The sequence below is a fragment of the Protopterus annectens genome, chromosome 7.part0 (assembly GCF_019279795.1).
Source record: "Protopterus annectens isolate FY-2018-M chromosome 7.part0, PAN1.0, whole genome shotgun sequence".
NCBI classification, from domain to species: Eukaryota; Metazoa; Chordata; order Ceratodontiformes; family Protopteridae; genus Protopterus; species Protopterus annectens.
In genome coordinates, this window is record NC_056739.1 from 465,598,679 (window position 1) to 465,618,299 (window position 19,621).

Consider the following 19,621-nt stretch of genomic DNA (forward strand, 5'->3'; position numbering starts at 1 on the left):
TGTGAGTGTGTGTCAAGAAATGCAGGGTTCTGTACAAATTGAAGTGAAAATGTCATGTGAAAACATCCCAGATATGTAGATAAAGAAATATAAATGCAATCAAGAAATATGTAGCAGTAACATCTGCATCCTGGACAGTTAGTATGTCAGATATAGGCCAGGCATATATTGAACTAGCCAAACCCATTACAGAACCTAATGTATGGTGGCAAGTGTAATAATACATGTAGGGGATATACACTTGCAGTCACTAGGAATGTAGTGTAAACTAAAGGTAATTATAAGATGTTAATCAAGGTTTTTTTCTACACCCCTCTGTATGTGCATAAACCATGCAATTCCACACCTCAATGGGTATGTGTAATCTTAAATATTTGTTGGGACATATGTCCTATTGTTCTATAAATATTTGCATTCCCGTTGATGCATGTGCCTTGCTTAAACACCACAATCATGGTGGCCTGTTGCTACCAAACATCCCTGCATGCTTTTGGAATATCCACTGTTGTTCAATATATGCATGTGTTATGCTTGCTGTTCAACTGTTGGAACCTTGGTGTATTGGGTTAATGGGAATATTACTGCATGCTGTTACAACTAATCTGGAATGCTGTTGTTTATGTTGTAATTAAGCACACCTAATCACAAAACGTATGGGAAGGCCAGTCCCAGCGGACCCAGCTGTCCCTCCTCAGCTGGCGAGTGCACCTGGCACCAGCAGGTCTGGTGCCCAGCCCGGGCTCCCCTCCTCCATTGGTCCTGTGCCACCTTTGTGGGGAAGCGCTGCAGGGGATGGGGCTCATCCCCCCCGTGCAAGCGTGGGCGGAGAAGGGCCATCTGTCACCCTTCGAAGGGTCCGGGTTGTGGTGCATAGGGAGATCCAGCGTTCAGTTGCTGATCCCCTATGCCAGCTCGAGGCGAGAGTGGTGCATCTCACGGGTGAGCCTGCCCGTCCTACGCAGCCCCCAGCACAGCCACCCTCGGGGCTGTGAAGGTGCAGTGGTGACTGCCCATGGGTGGGGATCTCAGTTCCACTGTTACCATCTGTGGGCTCATGGGCTTGCGATTTCCAAACATCCGACCCCGTCAATTGTGTTCACCCACCCCATGTGTCATACACCGCCCCTGTATGTGTCTTGTCTGTCTTGTCTGTTTACCTCCCCAACCTACCATCCCGGACATACCTACTTCCTCTACCTCACTTTCCACTCTCACCTGAAAAAAAAAAAAAGGGCAATCTGTACCCACAAAAAAATTACGCCCCATAAATAGCTGCCCATTTCGCACACATGTCCATTGGACATGTAAACTGATAATTATAATTGGCAGTACAACATACTTTGTTGTCCTCACCCCTCTCCCAGGGGTGGAAGGTTTCAAATTTCACTCCAAATTTATTGCATATGCACAGCTGTTGCTGATAAAGAAATGGGCAGCTATGGACCTTCCCTCCACCCATCCTGCACATCCCGAGCTTGTTTATCTACTGTCTGTCCCTCTTTGTGCCCCCTTTTTCACCACTTTCCTATCTCCCCATTTTCTTTTCTTTAAAAGAAATTAGCGCGGGGGTTAGTGGGAGTAAGCACTTTTAAGTGGTAGTAAGCAGGTTTCAGCGAGTGTGCGCATGTGTGCGCTTAGCTAAGCATTGCTAAGCGTCACGCAAACCCGCGCAAACCCGCTTACAACTGTTTAAAAGTGCCTTAGTCACTCTATGGCAGGGCCCATGTTCTGCTCAGCAGCAAAACAAAAAACCTCTGTCAGTCTCGAACCCCAGACCATTGACACAATAGACTGCATGAATTACCACTAAGCCACAGCAGATATACAAATAACTTGGTTCTGCAATAAATATATCATGCATTACAATGAGGGAATGTAAATGGAAATTAGGAATGGTATAACACAAATCCTGTTCTGTGGGTATTTACCAGCAGTTGTTGTGGAATTGCATGACATGACTGTGAAAGGAGAACCAGCCATCCTAGCAGGGAATAATGTTATAGTAGCACCTTGCAAACACCACACAGTATCAGACCAGGATAAATACTGGCAAAGTTGAATATGGCAGAGGCCAGACTTCCCAACTGTGACTGCTTTACATGGATGTCCCTGATTTGTAAACCAATGTTAGCTGTGCCCCACTGAATCACTCTGAAAAGTACTAACTGTAGGCAGACAAGTGTGGAATCACACATAGTGAACAATGTCAATAGGTGAGAGTAGACACTGCTTGCACGTCAGAAAAAGTGTACTTATACATATGCTCTGATTCCCAAGAAAGTCTCAACTGCAATATGTCTGTAATATATTGCAGGTGTATCTCACTTATATGTACCTTTCACTGAGGCCGTTCAAATATATACCTGAGAGTATCTGAGGCCTGGCAGAGGCAGAAACACACAGGCATATCAGCATTACTGCTGTTACACACTCTGCAAATTCCTTTGGAAGGAGTTCCACAAGCATGCCCTTATGTAGGAGTACAACACAGAAATATCACAGGATGTAGCCATGTACTGCTAGCAACCAACTGTGACAATGCCAATGTGCCACTGCTGAAAAGACTGGTGTGGTGCACAGACAAAGTATAATAGGCTAACCTCTAGCTACCATCTGGGTATGTCCACAGGTGGGAGCTACACAGACAGACTACTTGCCTTGATAGACTAACAGGTACACAGCAACCCTGCATGTTCAGCAAGATAAACCTCACATTATAATAAAAAATGCTCTTTGCAGTTCTGCACCCCTACCCAAAGGTACAACACATCTGTGTATTCAGGCAAAAAACAGGGTGTAGGTAGGCATACTCAGTACTGAAATATGTCCAGTTGTGTTGAGCAGCCTGTGCTAATGTCAACACAAACAAACCACAAACTGTTCTGAAGTGAATAACGTAATAATTACAGTATAGCAGTTCACAAACACTGCATGTGCCACAGGAATACAGTGCAATAACTACATTTGTATGGCAGTTAATTGTGTAATTTAGAAATAAAGTACATACTCCCATGTATCCTGTGTTAGCATTTGGAGGGATGGGTACACGTCTACACTGAGAAGTGTGTACTGGAAGCAGCAACATTCAGGTTTGAGTACAACATGCATATCACTAGCTACAACCCTAGCTTCAGATAAGAGACATATACCAACCTTCTGACTGACACAACGGTGTCCAGAACAAACAAGCATGGGTCCCACCTTGGAAAGCTGAAAGGGCTACGCCTACCTAACCTAGCATTTTATAGCAGTGGGCTGCAATCACAGTGAGTAATGCAATCACCACACAGCAGGCTGCATGCAATTACTGAATGGTGGGCAGCAATTGGTGCAGAGGCTGTCACATGCACAAGTGCAGATACCTAGAAAAGCAGGCTGTACCTGCAGTCCACACATGCAATTATATCATTGCAGGTACTGGGAGATAGAGAGCGAGAGAGAGAGACACAGACACATTCAGAGACAGAGACACAACAGAGAGAGAAACAGAGACATAAACCGAAATAGAGGGTGAAAACCCAAAACAAACAACCAAAAAAAAAAAAAAACATACAAAACGGTAACAGACGGAGCAGGGAAATACAAAGGTAAGGTATGTAACTCATATGTATGTGTTGGCATGTAGTAGATGTTCCTGTAGAGTACTCTACACACTGCAAATCATCCATGTGTGGCAGCAGTACGTATCTATCTGTATCTGCCCATGTGCATAGGGCAAGGGACATACTGCAACTGTTAGTGAAGGGTGGACAGATATCTGTCATTGAAGGTTGTTATGTGCATATATCTATGTAGGTCGTAGTGTGTGGCATAGAAAACAGCATGCAATGCTGATATATGTCATGTGGTGGTTAAATGCTATGGGACTGATTTGTCAGATCTGCTGTGTTACAGCCAATGAGGCCTGCTAATGCTACATGGACTGAGGACACCCACATGCAGTCTGCACAACACTGTGCAATATAATCACATAACTGTACATCCCACAACTGTCGCATAAGTGATATCCCCACCATGAAAGGTGGACTGTACATGTGCCTATATGTACATCCATGTGTTCAGCAATGGATGAGTATAGATATGCATATATATATATATATATATATATATATATATATATATATATATATATATATATATATATATATAGAGAGAGAGAGAGAGAGAGAGAGACGGGGTCATATGTACTGCAACAGGTGTGTGGTGATCAAGGCATGGACTGTAGACAAATGTTGATACTGCAGTGCCATTCCTTCTTTCCAAAACACTGTACCCATTAACTACCACATAGGTAGAGAGCTACCTAACAGTGAAGGTGTGATAAGGGAACATGGGACACAGGTGGAAAGTAGCCTCCACTTTGATGATGACAGTGCCACACTACACCTGTAATCAGTCTGTGTGGTATGTGTCATGACAACAGGTATGTCATCTATGGAAATATAGGTCAGTGATCCCCTCTACTCATCACAATGCTCTGTGTGGTATGTACCTCATATGACAACTACACCAGGTGAAAAGGCCACAGACATACCTCACAAAGGGTAATACTGGCCGCAAACAGATGCCATATGCAGACTGACTCACAAAACCACATCTACACTGTATTGCATACTGGCCACACAGAGGTGACCTCTACCGGGCATACAGAGGTATGTCACACCCATAGCTGGGTGACAACCACCATGGCAACATATCACAATCCCTCCGGGATACCCGCTCTAGGGCCCTAAACCTTGTCAGCTCACTAAACAGCACATGCTGGAGGGATAGGTTCCTATCTCAGAGATATGCCATACACTGGAATAGACCACCTAGCAATAGCAAACAAGGCTCCTCATTAGCAGTTTTCATAAATACCCCTGATGATTGTGTGGGAGATTGGTAATACACCCCAGGAACCACCTCTGTGGTTCTGGTTGGCAGGGGCAAGTGAAATCAAAGTACATGTGTGTCAAAGGCCAGGGTAGCATATGGCTAGGCTGCTGTAGGCCCTAGGGCCAATAGCATATTACCTACCTATGACACTATGCACTCACACATGTACTCAATGCAATACCTGCTATGTGAGGTTGAATAAGTGTAACGCTGAATGTGTACAAGGTCTGTAAAGGTGTGATAGCTTAGTGTGAAGTTGTATCTGACATGGTAGTGTCTATCCTAGCTGTGAGGCCAGCAAATGATGTGTAATGCACTGTTAGGCAGACATAGTAGTACGGCATATGATGTGACGTAGTTCCTTGTTGACAAATGTGGTGTCTCATTGTAGGCTAAAGCAATACATGTAAGCTTAGTGAGTTGTACTGCTGGTGAATCCAACTCCCATATGAACTGTAGTACTGCCTGAAGCTGTAGGCCTACAGCACAGTATGGTGTGTGTTCACATTGCTTGGAAATACTGTCATGTGTGTTTCCTGTAGTCTGCACAGAGGACAAAACTCAGGCATAAGGGTGTGTAAATAGTGGCACACAGTACTGTATGGTACACAGGTAATGCTCATCTGTGTTGGCATACAGTGGTGCGTTGTATGTTTGTCTGATGTGTGTGTAATTATGTCTGTACAATGGCTGCAATCATATGTGTGTTACAGGGTATACGTATGTATCCAGCAACATATATACTCTGTTACAGCAGTATGCCACCTATAGTAACAACTGTACACATCTGTTAGGCAGGGCTATGGCATCAATGACTAGGGTGGTTGACTAGTACTTCTGTACCTGTACTTTACATCCATTGCAATGGATGACATCTCTGTTCATGCATTGGCATGATATACACCCCTGTGTTGAGGTTGTGCATTGTGTCACAAACAGTGTGCCGGGTACTGTTGTATAGTGGTGTGATATATAGTGTGTGCCAGGCACTATTAGTTAGTTGTGGCCTGAGAACCAATAAGTGGTATTGAGCGTGTGTAACCTCTGACAGACAAAAGGATGGTATATATGTCAGTAAAGTCATATCTGTGGTTAAAGGTGTAAAGTGTGCCACAGGACTCGCTCACACATATTGTTCATATCTTTTTCAGCCAGATGGCCCACCAACGCAACCCATTGTACATAGTGGAAGAGGAAGATGAGATACTGCAAAGCCTGCTGCAGCAGTACACAATGCTGTTTTTCCGAAGCACCCAGCACCAGCAGGAGCGGACTGCACTGTGGCAGGATCTTGTTCGTTGGGTAAATGACATAGCCATCCATAACCAGACATATGAGCATGTACGCCATCACTGCAGTGATTTAATTAGACATGTCCGGCGGCATGCGTCTGATATCCAAAGACAACAGCTTGTCACAGGTGGTAGGGTGGCCATTCATCCCCCCCTCACCAGAGTGGAGGAGCTGCTCCTAAGTGTGGTGGCTCCTGGACAGCAGCAACATCTACCTCTGACATGTGTTGTCATGGAGGCCGGAGCCACCCAGCTCGTCCACATGGAGCAAACCGGTAGCATGCCCTATCTGTAGACTACAGTTAACTGTATTGTTAGTTTATGTCTACGTGAGATGAGTACTGTGTTTTTAGCAGTTCTGCTGCCTAGTGTTGTGCAATACTGATATTTTGAATAATATCTCTACACCTGTGACTGTTGACTGTTGTTTTACTGTAGTTTAGCATACCCACTGTAGCAATGCCACAGTTGTGGCCACTGACGAACTCTCTCATATTCTCATAGGTCCCTCTGGTGTGACAGCAGGGCAGCCGATCCATGCTGGTGAGTGTGGTATAACTGCAATGTTGGTAATGAAATATGCATGTCATAGGTGAGGTGTAGGCCATGTACACGTAACACACCTATGCATAATGCATGCCGTGCATGTTTGCTGTAAGACGTTGCACAGCTCAGTAATGTCAGTAGCTGCCTCAATGACATGCAATACACAGAACATAAGACACAGTTGTGGCAACCCTGTACTGCACATTAGATAGGCATAGTTGCTACAGCTTTACACAACATAACACGTTTATCATACGCAGTACACAAAGACATGCTACATATGGCATAACCACACACCCGCTGTAAGGTCACACTTTAGTATCACACATGTCATCCACACACACACACATGATGTACCTCCAGGGTAGAGGCCTATCATGGGGCTGTGCAACACTCTTCAACACATGACACAGTCATGTTAGGCAATGCTCCCTATTGGGCACCTCACACACCCATGTACAAAGTGGCTGTGTAATAGTGAACATAGCCACGATACTGCAGTTCAGGTACAGCATGCTAGGCGGTGGTCTGTCACACATTAGTAGCCATGAGTGACCACAAGATGCATGATGATGATGATGATGATGGCACATGGTACTGCACCCCATCCAGTTACAGTGACCACAGTACTACACATAGCGGTCTTTGCTTTGCACCTCATTGTTGTGTGTGTGCAAACATATGCACCTATACACAATATGCATAGCATGTTGTGTGTATGTTTACATATGCCAGTATACACAATATGCACAGCAGTCGCCATCTGTACAGAGAGTCACATATATGTCCTGGAATGCAATTGGGTGTATAGGTCACATGACACACATTGGGTATGTGTGGTGTTTAATGTTGCAGTCGTGTAGCATACCATGTCATGGCTGGCACCAACATATCTGCAATATGTCCCACACTCACCATAACCACTGTACAATGGCAATCTCGAGCATTGGGATTCCTTCACGTCTACATGCACCACTCATCCCATGTCTGTACATTGCATGCATGTGCTACACCTGTGCCCACTATTACCTGCTATGGACACAGACACTGTAAACAGACATGGCAATCTATGTGTCACACAGATAACACATGCAGCCATGGTATGTATACCATTGAGTGATGGTGCACAGGACATTGCAGAGCTGATAATACTTGCACAGCAATGTTGTGTCCATGTACACATTGTGTTCCAGGGTGTAGCCAATCACTGAACAACTGCACACATGCATCAAAGCCATGTATAATGTCATTAAATAGGGCCGTCTACACTTGCACTGCATGGTCTTGAGCAACACATATTCTGCATGCTGACACGTGTGAGGTGACTACGTTTGCCTTGTGATACTGTCACCCACCTTCGCACACTATTGTGTATGTGTTGGATTGCTGGTGTGTGTGTGTGTGTGTGTGTATGTGATGTAGTGAGAAGTGTATTTGTGTGCATGTGTGCATGTGTTCATGTGTGCATGTGTTCATGTGTGCATTTGTGCATGTGTGCATGTGTGCATGTGTTCATTTGTGCATGTGTGCATGTGTTCATGTGTCCATGTGTGCATGTGTTCATGTGTGCTAACATCATGTACAGATTGTAAAGTCTGTTTCCTGTCTTCCTTCCACAGGTGCTGAATTAGGGGTGTCTGATTGCAGCAGGGAACCTGAAGTCACTGCCACTAATAGTGGAGATGATGAGAAATGTATTCTGGCACAGGAAGGTTTGACAGGGTCTGTCGTTGGTCCTACCAATCGACAGTACACAGCATTCAACCCCATCTATGCGCACACTCATACTGCCAATACATCCCTCATCACCAATGGCCTTAGCCGAGGGACAGCATACAGTTGGCATTGACCAGGAGAGTGTGGTACCCATGGCACGTTCATCCCCTCACAGCAGCCATAGCCGGATTACTGGAATGGTACCACATAGGCGGATGTCCAGGGGTTCTCGGGGGAGCACCACTGGTCATATTGCCCCTGGCAGACATGCCCCCAGAGGTATTACAACCTCCAGTATGTTCCGGGCTGTAATGCAGGCACAGGCACGTATGGAACGGTACACCCGACAGGGACTAAGGGTGCAGAGGGCCCATTACACTGCTATCAATGACAGCATCCGTGACCTTGCCGGTGCCATCTGGAATTACACCGAGGTCATTGATAGCTGTTGGAGGGAGACATTAGATGTCCTCCACAATGTGTTTGCCATGAGCCAGGACCGTGCGGGACAGTTGAGAAGCCGACGCGGATGCATGCCAGCAACAGCAACAGCTGGCAGTCGTCGCGGATGGACCATGGATCACAGCCGCTCCTGTAGTGGCAGTACCAGCCCCAGCAATGCTGGGGCTGGCCTGTCCATTGACCGTCCTACTAGACCATGTGCACGTGGCACTGGCCAGTCCCAGCAGGAACATGGGTCCAGTCATCATACCTCTGCCTCTGATGATAGTACCCAGTCAGGGTTGGTACCCGATATTGCCCGTAGCACCCCTGCCAGGCACAGGTACCATGTCCGTGGCCGGAGATAGTGATCTGTACAGCCTAGCAGGTACAGTCTGTGGCTGTCCCACAACCACCTGTATATGGCAGCCACATGGTGGAGTTGTGTGCATGCAGACACACACACATTAACCAAATAACTAGGGCTCACACATACACACACACACACACATTACATCAGCATTGGCCCATGCTGTACTGTTGTCCCTCACACACACACACACACACACACACACACACACACACACACACACAGACATGTCGATTGGATGGGTCAATGTCAGGCTCTGGCAAACCAACAACACACCCTGTGCATATGATGACACCTGTGCCGCCACCTCCTGTCATCTGTAACATTGATACAGGAACAGGCTAACATGGTTCTGATGCACAGGGTGACATTATAGCAGTGTAGCAATATTAGCAAGTTGCCAACAGGAAAGTCTAATGATATCCTTGTAGGTATATCTGAGCAGGCATTATGCATCACAGCTCTGATAGTCATTGTAGCATTGTTTACACCAGTTTTAGGTCTGAGTATGTATTGTCCACCCATGTGCCACTTGGCTGAAGTGTACAGTGTTGCCAGCATGTGTTAGTGAGTGGACAGTATGTGTGTGATGTGTGCATTACAAATTAGCAGGTGTACATCTGTGAACATGGTGGGTGTGCACTGTCTGCATGTACGTGCATAGTGGACACGTGGGATGTGCGACATACCCTGTTGTACACATTGTTAACATCTCATAGTATCTTTCGATGGCCAGTATGCATTCTACTACAGATATGTACTAACATGGGTGCACATGTGTGTATGACATGGGCTGACACTATGCTGTGGGTGATACTGTTGATATCTGTCAATGATTTGCAGTCTGGTAGTATACACCACCTCAACAGCATGACTATACCCAATCATTAGATGATGTCCTGACAAATGACACACAGTTGTAGGGAACTCAGTAACAGTTGGATCCTTCCAGTACTATACTATAACAGTAACCAGTAGTATTGACCACCACACGTTCCTGGGACCACACCTGTGTGGCATATAGCCCTTTTAGGCACATGCAAACACAATAAGGATATGTCCATCCACATCTGGAAATGCATGCATTGGCCTACACTGCATTCCCTGGATGGGACACATATCCTACACAAGGGTATCATACAGACAGATACCTGTTGTCCAATACATGCTGTATAGCAGTAAGCCGACTATGGCATAGTCATCCACATTTACTATACATACTATCCCGACAGTACCACATAGGTGGTAGTCCTCAACATGTATGTTGGGTACCAATGTGTACATACAGACACGTGTTATGTCATCTGTCCCTTGGTATCCACATACCCATAGGTATTGTGGGGTCCCTCTGTGTTTCACATAACACATTAGGGGCCTGAATGCATATCCACAGGGCTGTTGTACACCTATATTGACTGTCCATTATGGCCAGTCGTTGTTGTGTATGAACATGTCTGACATATACCCCAGGCAATTACCCTCACTCACAGTACTCTATAGTAAGTGTCATGGGTGTGTGTGGCACAAATGACCTTGGCCACATATCACTACAGTGGCCGGGCTTGTCGTATACATACATATGTGACCTATGATCTGAGAAGCAGCGGCACAATCTGTCAAAGGAAACAAATGTATTCATGTAGTATGTAGGCTTCACACCTATGTACTGATTGAGGTCACATGTACACATATTTATTTGCCACGCAGATACCTGGTGTGTGCAATGCACATTCTGTTTTAATCATATGTCATACCGTAGTAAAAGCAAAACCCACACTACATTGACCAACTGTGGCACACACACACACACACACACACACACACACACACACACTCTCAGCGTTTGCAGGATTCAAACCCCTACCTAACTATGTTATGATACTAGAGAGATACACATTAACACGACACGCTATATGCTTCACTGGGTGGTTTCTGTTCTCCTGATATATTTGTAGGATGCTGACATCATCAGACATTCCAAAGAGGGATGTACCTCTTTTAATGTGTTTTCCCAGTCTCCAAAAAGGCTACTCCTCTCAAAGGAAATCACACACATACACGCCCCCCCATCACATACATACACCCCCCCCCCACTAACACACACTGTCAGCGTTTGCAGGATTCAAACCCCTACCTAGCTTTGTTATGATACTAGAGAGATACGCATTAACACAGCACGCTATATGCTTTACTGTGTGGTTTCTGTTCTCCTGCTTTATTAGTAGGTTGCTGACATCATCAGACTGGACATGGTAATGTATGTACACTTTGTTTTATGCAATCCCAGGAATGAGCCATGTGGGTCTGCAGGTATCAACAGCTTGAACCGGACCCCATGATTCTCACCTTGTGTGATCTATCTGTGGACACATTGACATTCCTTCATATGTCGAAACATATCTATGCACAGATTGTTGGTTTTGTGGATACGACATTTGTCTGTGATGTTGATGAAGAGCTATTCAATGTCTATGTGGGACATGTGTAGCTCTGTTCACTGATGTATGTCCTGGGTGGCTGCCTTGCAAACAGTGTAGCATGTTTGGGAACCATGATCTGCACATGAACATACCACAGTTGGTAGGGTTGTGTGTTTGTCAGCTTCCAATAGCTCTGTTTATGACTTCAGCCATGATGGACTCCATGGCCTTGCAGATCAGACTTCATAGGCTTACTGGACTATACTTCCCATGGTGTGTTGTGCACCCACACTTGTGGGGAGTGCCATATGTTGCTGTAACACATTCAACGGTTCCAGATCCTGTGGAGAGGGTGAAGCTCAACATACTGTTCAGGTGCAGAGCCTGTTTGTTCAGTAGTGCACAAAAAGCCAACTAAGCTGGAAGACGGCAATAAAGGCTACGCAGTTCCACTGTAATCCACTGTGATCACTTTAATGCAAGAACGACAAAACACGGCAAAATAAATCACATAAAAAGAAAACACAAAATATAAAATAACCAGATGTTAAGCGCTTTCATCTGCCGATTGCAGACTTCTTCAGAACATAACAATAACTGTCCCTGAAATTTAATAATAGAGAGATGTGCAATATATATAGGGGTGTGCCTTTAAAACATTCAGCATGGTTTGGCGCCAATTATAGTTTAAATTTCAGGGACAGTTGTAACATTGTTATGTTCTGAAGAAGTCTGCAATCGGCAGATGAAAGCGCTTAACATCTGGTTATTTTATATTTTGTGTTTTCTTTTTATGTGATTTATTTTGCCGTGTTTTGTTGTTCTTGCATTAAAGTGATCACAGTGGATTACAGTGGAACTGCGTAGCCTTTATTGCCGTCTTCCAGCTTAGTTGGCTTTTTGTGGAAAAAAGTTTTTTCATATTTCACTTTGGTTGTTCAGTAGTGCATGCATGACACATATTGGGAAACAATGTAATCCAATTGCTGCCATGCTTTTGGCTTTGGGGGAGCTGTTCAGCCATTCTACACGTGATATCTCCTGGTATGATGACAGGGACTATCGTCAGTGGGTGGTGGGCATGTATATATGGGCCTGTCTGACAAGATGTCGGCATTGTCAGTAAGGTACAGTTGGCCCTGACTCAGGACATATATGAGTGTACATTACTATTTATGACATAGCTGAAGGACATGTCATGATTCTCAGTCTGGACTCCTTCTCAGCTACTCTTTACAAAACACCAACAAACCTGAGCACTAATCCCGGTTATACTCTTTTACACACTTAACACCCTACTGATCCTTTGTGATCAGGCTACAGAGTATGTCATCATAATATACTGGCATGTCCAGGGGTCAGTTTCGTGTCTACTCTCCAGTCCAACTAGTGAATATTGTGGTTATGACACAATGTCACATCTGCCTCATGTACACAGACAACCCTCTCCTCCTCCCAACACACTCAGATATATGTGAGAGATGCAACAATATTGACATACAGGAGGCTGAGTTCTCTCGACCCATGACTGGCATAGTCTATCAGGTGGTGAAGGTAACCACAAACACCACATATCAGTCTCACATACACCTATAGCGACAGCAATCAAACCACATTATCACACATACACATACTCGGAGGCTTTACATACACTCTGCCTAAGCAGCAGAGACCTCCAAAGCAGACACACAAACAACTGCTACCCCACTACAATACCCACATATCACATAGTTCACAATGTCAGTGTGTCACACAGTCACTGCCCTTTGGGCTAAACAACACACCTGATACACTTGTAATAGGTGACACTTAATGTCAGACACACTGACGTCCCACTCACCAGGCCAAACAAGGGAATAGTCACTTTGAGCTGTCTCTCAGGTGCCAGGATCCACCACATAACACATGCACTCAGGTCACTCCAAAGCAAGTCCAGGACTGGCTCCATCATTGTTCATGCTGGTGCGTACAACCTCAGACGTTCCTCCCTGGACCACATGACATGATACATAGAGGAACTCTCTGATCATGTAGCCCAGGCCAGTATGACCCTGACTTTGTCTAGCATCTTACACTCACCAAGTATGATGTCACAGTATACCAACAGACTGATCACATTTAACAGTTGACTAACATATTGGTGTTATTCAAAGGGGATACAGTGTCTGTCAGCCTGGGATGACATGCTCGACATGCCACGTAGCTTCCCTATGGACAGCTTGCACCTGTCACCCTTGGACATTTGAATACTGGCTAAGGCACTTGCTTCCACCATACTGCCTTTTTTAAGCGGGGCTCAAAAGACAAACCCACCTCCATAGACATTACAAAGTACATGACACTGAGGGTAATGCTGCTCAACACCAGATGTGTTACCCTCAAATTGCGCCCACTCAGGAATCTCCTCAGTATGGAGAATAGCGATATCTCTGCACTAACAGACACCTGGTTCAGGCTCCCACATGCACACCAGCACTACCAGGTTATATTTCATACCATGCTTTCTGACCACAAAACTCGGAATGGCCAACACAAATAGGGGGAGTATCCATATACATCACAGATACACATACCTCCGGGTTGGTAGCATTGCACAAAGCATCACAGACCATACATATGCACCTAACATTGTGCAAATCTGCCTTTTGGTTTGTTGCCTGCTACAGACCACACTCCCAAACTCAGCAACAACTCTCGGCTTTCCTGGGAACACTGGACAATATGAAGGTCTCCTCAAACACCATTATATTGGGTGACATCAAATACCTACACATTGACTGGGGATAGTACTCAGGCCCCAACACCCTCGCCCAACAGTTGCTACTATTTGTAAATGCATATGCTATGGCACAACCGGTCACCACACTCACAAGAGGGGCCAACATATTGGACATGATCATCACCAACATGGGGACTCTATGTTCCACACCTGCAATATACCCCTCATTGGTAAGGTCAGAACATACATTTACCTTACTGGACATCCATATCCCATCCTCACACCCATCCTCATACCCATCCTGGGTAATCTTGGTGAACTTCTCAAAAGCAAACGTCACACTTCTCCAAACCAAGATGGTATCCTTCAGAGACCCTGGGACAGTGGTAAGTATGGCTCAGACTGCTGAATCCTTTACATACACATTCTATGGACACCTAGTGGACTGCATGGATTGTGCTATCCCAAATAACAACTGGACTCACTCCTCCAATGGCAGGGGACCTGTCTGGTAGACCCCAGCCATTAATACGCTATACAATGAAAGGAGGAAGCTACTACATGATAGAGCACAATCCCAGACAGGGAAGGCATCTGTGATCTGTACTAGCAGACAGCTACAATCACTCATGTATTTATGTCAGACCCGCTTCTAACGGACAATTGCACCAGACACGTAGGACACTCACAAGGGCTTCTTCAGTTAATTCAGGTACCTGGCTGGACACTCAATGATATGCTGTGAGTTACTGCATACTGACTAAACATACCCTGAGCCCACAGACATTGTCAACATCCTGGCAAACAGGTTCAGTGCAGATGTCTCCCCCCCCATCCCCTCTAAGGAGCTACTGTCCATCCCAACAGAGTGTAACCTCCCTGACATCACGAATAAACAGGTGAGTGCTGCCCTCCCCACAGCGGACAACACAGCATCAATGGGACCAGATGGTGTCCCGGCCTGTGTCGTACACGGCCTTCATGACAGACGTAACCCTCACATTACGTCACTGTTTGATATCAGAGTTACTGCAGGATGTGTACCCACGGAATGGTGTACAGCGATAGAGGTCCCGCTCCACAGAGTTGCTACCACAACAGACCACAGACAATATCAGCCTATAAGGCTAACTAGCCTGTTCTGCAAAGCTATGGAGCGTATTGTAATGGGACTCATGCACATAGACATGGGGAACCTACAGACACTGGGTACTACACATTTCAGCATTGTTGTGGGCACATCTTGCCTGTTGGACCTGTTCGTATTCTTTAAACAGTTACCAGGTCCATCAGTGTTGGGACGATTGTCCACACAGCCTGCCCGGACCTTGCACAACCCTTCAACACAATACCCCACTCGGCCATTATGCATAGGCTCACCGGCATCAATATCGACACATATCTCACACGATGGATTGCTACCTGGATCAGGGATAGCACCCTCATGCTCAGTGTTGCAGGTCTGACTATACACCAGTTACACATGGCATCCCACAAGGCTCAGTCATGGGACCTCTCTTGTTCAGTATATATTTGTGTGACGTGCAGGCTAACACAGGAGGAATATGGCTGACCATGTTCACAGATGACTGCAAACTGGGTGCCATAATCAACTCTCCAGCTGGCACATGCATACTCAAACAGGGTCTCACAGAGATAGGATGACTGGTGCCTGAGCCAGGCCTATGGCTAAATGCCATTAGTTGCATAGTCATCCCCTTTGGGAATGACAACATGCCCACACATTACCACATAGGTAGTAATCCATTACATACAGTAGTAGTTGTTAGGCATTTGGGGACATGACTTGTTCATACTCTTGCCTTTGACAATCACATTGCCAAAGTGGTTAGACAGTACTTCTCCATAGCCCACCATATCCCATATGGTTTCACATGTTGATCAAGTGTGGTCATTGTGTCCCTATACTCATCACGACCATGCTTGGTTACTATGCCACATTTGGGATGTACTTTACCCGACACCTGCAGCAACTGTAATGGCCACAAATGTTACTCAACAAGCAGATGTAGGGACTTACATGGATGCCCTGCACAGTTCAGATACAGTAACTCCAGCTCTACTCAGTCACTTACCACCTACACGGATGTGTTGTGTCCCTGTAGTTTAAGGAAATATCTGACCCAGAATTAATGGACATGCTCCACCTCAGGATATCTGACTCCCTTGGAGCTACACACTCCAGGGACATATACCTCAGCACAGATGTTAATAGAACATGCTGGAGGGACAGATTCTTAACCCAAAGGCTCCACTCACTCCGGAGTGTAGTCCTGGTTTCACATAGGCAGAGCCACCCACTGACCACCTACAGGAGACATCTTGACAAGTGGATGGTGATCATATGTTTACCCATGGGATATCTTCTGGGTCCATGCTAGACAGAAGCACAATACACTAAACGTAAATGGGCTATCTTGTGTGACCTACTATTCACAGGAAAAGTGTTCTGATTTGACAGGGTTGCAAAAACCAAACACACTCTGGCTATGCTTGTACATGCCCTAGGGCAGATAGCCTAGTATCAACCTCTGAACCTATGATAATGTTCAGGATGCACAATGTTTATTGCTGATACTGTTTGCAGGTTTTTATCATCTTTGCTTTCCCACTTTCTATGAACCGCTTAGGTATCTGCAGAACATATTTGATTATGACAGGGTTCCACTATATTATATACATGTCTGTTGTCATATAACTGTGTGCACAGGGCAGATTGCTGGATAATGAGAGGTTCCTGGGTTAACACATGCAACTACCTGATATGTGTGGCCCACTGCTGTACTCCAACATGGCCTATGTGTGTGAGCATGCCCAGTTCAGACTGTCAGTGTTCTGTTGCCTGACATTTGTCTCATTTATTCAAGTGTGTCAGCATGCCCAGTGTGACCTTTCAGTATGTTGCTGTCTGAGGTCCACTACATTTGTTGATGCATGTGTACATGTCCAATATTAACATTTCTACTGTGTGTGTTGAAAGTCAGGTTCTATTCTTACTGCAGGTCTCACCTTTGTGTCATAACTCAACAGGGATTATGCTGTGCCTGCAGGGTTTCCATGGAATACTTTGCATAGACTTATCAACATTTCTTCATACAGGCTAACCACTGCAGTACTGTCATGGTTTAGTGGTTCAGTACTATGACTATAGTGCACAGTATCCTGGGTTCGAGGCCCATCACTGCTTATATTTTCATACTGAGCAGACCAGACTTCTTAAGGGCCAGTAGAGCAACTATGAGCATGTTGGCTTTTGTTCAGCTATGCCCTACTTAGACCCGGCTTGTCCAACATTGCTCAATATTAACCAACATTGCTGGACGTTGGCCAATATTACTCAACATTAACCACATTTGTGTTAGTTGGTGTGTGCGATTTTGTTTACATATACTACATGGTGGTGAATGCTGTTTAGCACTGCTTTATATTGCTTAACACATGGCAATCATACCTCAGGTGTTGTTGCAGGGCTGCCTATGTCGGATGCACATACTACACTCCCTATACATGTTTGAAAGCAGGTAGTGTCAAATTAGGCATCCCTTTTACTATATGTGTGGGTCAGAGAGAGGTATCATTTCCAGAGTTCCTACTGAGCCAGTGTATGCGCTATGCGTTGCCTCTTTGCCAAGGCCAAAGCATACTGGGCACGCCTCTTTCTGCCTACTGGGGCAGGCTCAGGTTGTTCCTCCTCCGAGTCACGCTCTGCCTGTGATGGCCTTGGCAATGGTGGGGGGCTGTTTGGCCCGGGCCTATGCTGGTCCTGCTGCAGCTGTTTTCGCAGGATCATATTGTGTAGCATAGCACATACCATGACTATTTGGGTACATGTAGTTGGTGAGTACTGCAAGGCTCCACCAGATGTGTCCAGGCACCGGAACCGTGACTTGAGCAGCCCAAACACACGCTCAATTACATTTTGTGTTTGTGTGTGTGCCTCATTATGGCGTTCCTGTTCAGGTGTGTGTGCATTTCTGATGGGTTTCATCAACCACGGCTCCAGTGCATAGCCAGCATCCCCCACAAGGTGACCATGTGGGATTTCCCCATTGGCAAATGTCTGGTACAGCTGCGTCAGATGCCAGATGTGGGAATCATGGTAGCTTCCAGGGCAGCCAGCACACACATTCAGTATTATGCCCTGGGCATCACACATGACCTGGCAGTTGACGGAGGGGAAGCCCTTGCTTTTGAAGTTGACCCTACCCCGCTCACCGGCTGGTGCTTTGATGCATATGTGTGTGCAGTCTATTGCACCCACTACCTCAGGGTATTCTGCTATTTGCTGGAAGAGACGCATATTGCTGGCCAATACCTCACGGGAATTGGGGAAATATACATGATCACCGACATGTGCTGACATGGCATCCAGGAACTGGTGCAGTACCCTGGATGCTGATGCCTGTGATATCCCCATCATATCACCAGTTGGTCTCTGGAAGGTACCTGTTGCTAATATTCTTAGGCCAACACATACCTTGGTTTCCACTGAGATGGGTTCCCCTCTGTTGGTTCTGTGTGTGAGGCGTGGCCTGCACAGCTCAACAATTTGCTGCAAGAGGTCTCTGTCCACTCTATAGCACTCCACTATCTCCAGCTCATGTAGCCGCTGGTAGGTTACCCTGGGCCTATACACTCTTCTCCGTCTCCTCACTGTGGGTTGTCCAGCAGCATTTGCATTATCACCACCCTCAGCATGTTGCATGTTGCATATGTCGCCTTATAACAGCAATGGCAGCCACTAACATTTTTTGTCTCAGTAAAGCTTTTTCAGTTTTCACTTCTATTAGCTTACTGCAGTGTTGCAGTGTCTCTTGAAAGAAACATAATGGACTGTTGTTTGCAGAGTTTTAAGTGCTGGGCTGGGCTGGGCTTATGTACTGCCTGTGTAATTGCCTGATTCTGATTGTTTTCACCTGCTAGCTCTGCTAGTACTCCCTGGTAACTTCCTACTATTTGGTGTGCTTCCTTTTTCCTTTCTGTTTCCTCAGGGGGGAGCGCCTTGCACACAAGCACAAACACGCGCACAGCAGCTAACACGTGTGCACACATGCTTACACAAACTACAACTTGCTTATCCTTCTTAAAACGCGCGCATACTGGTGCAAACGTGCTTACAACTGTTTACACAGCCTTACATATGCCTACTCAAGCTTACACGTGCGCACACATGCTTACATGCGCGCACACTGTCTTACTCGGGTTTACAGGCACGCAC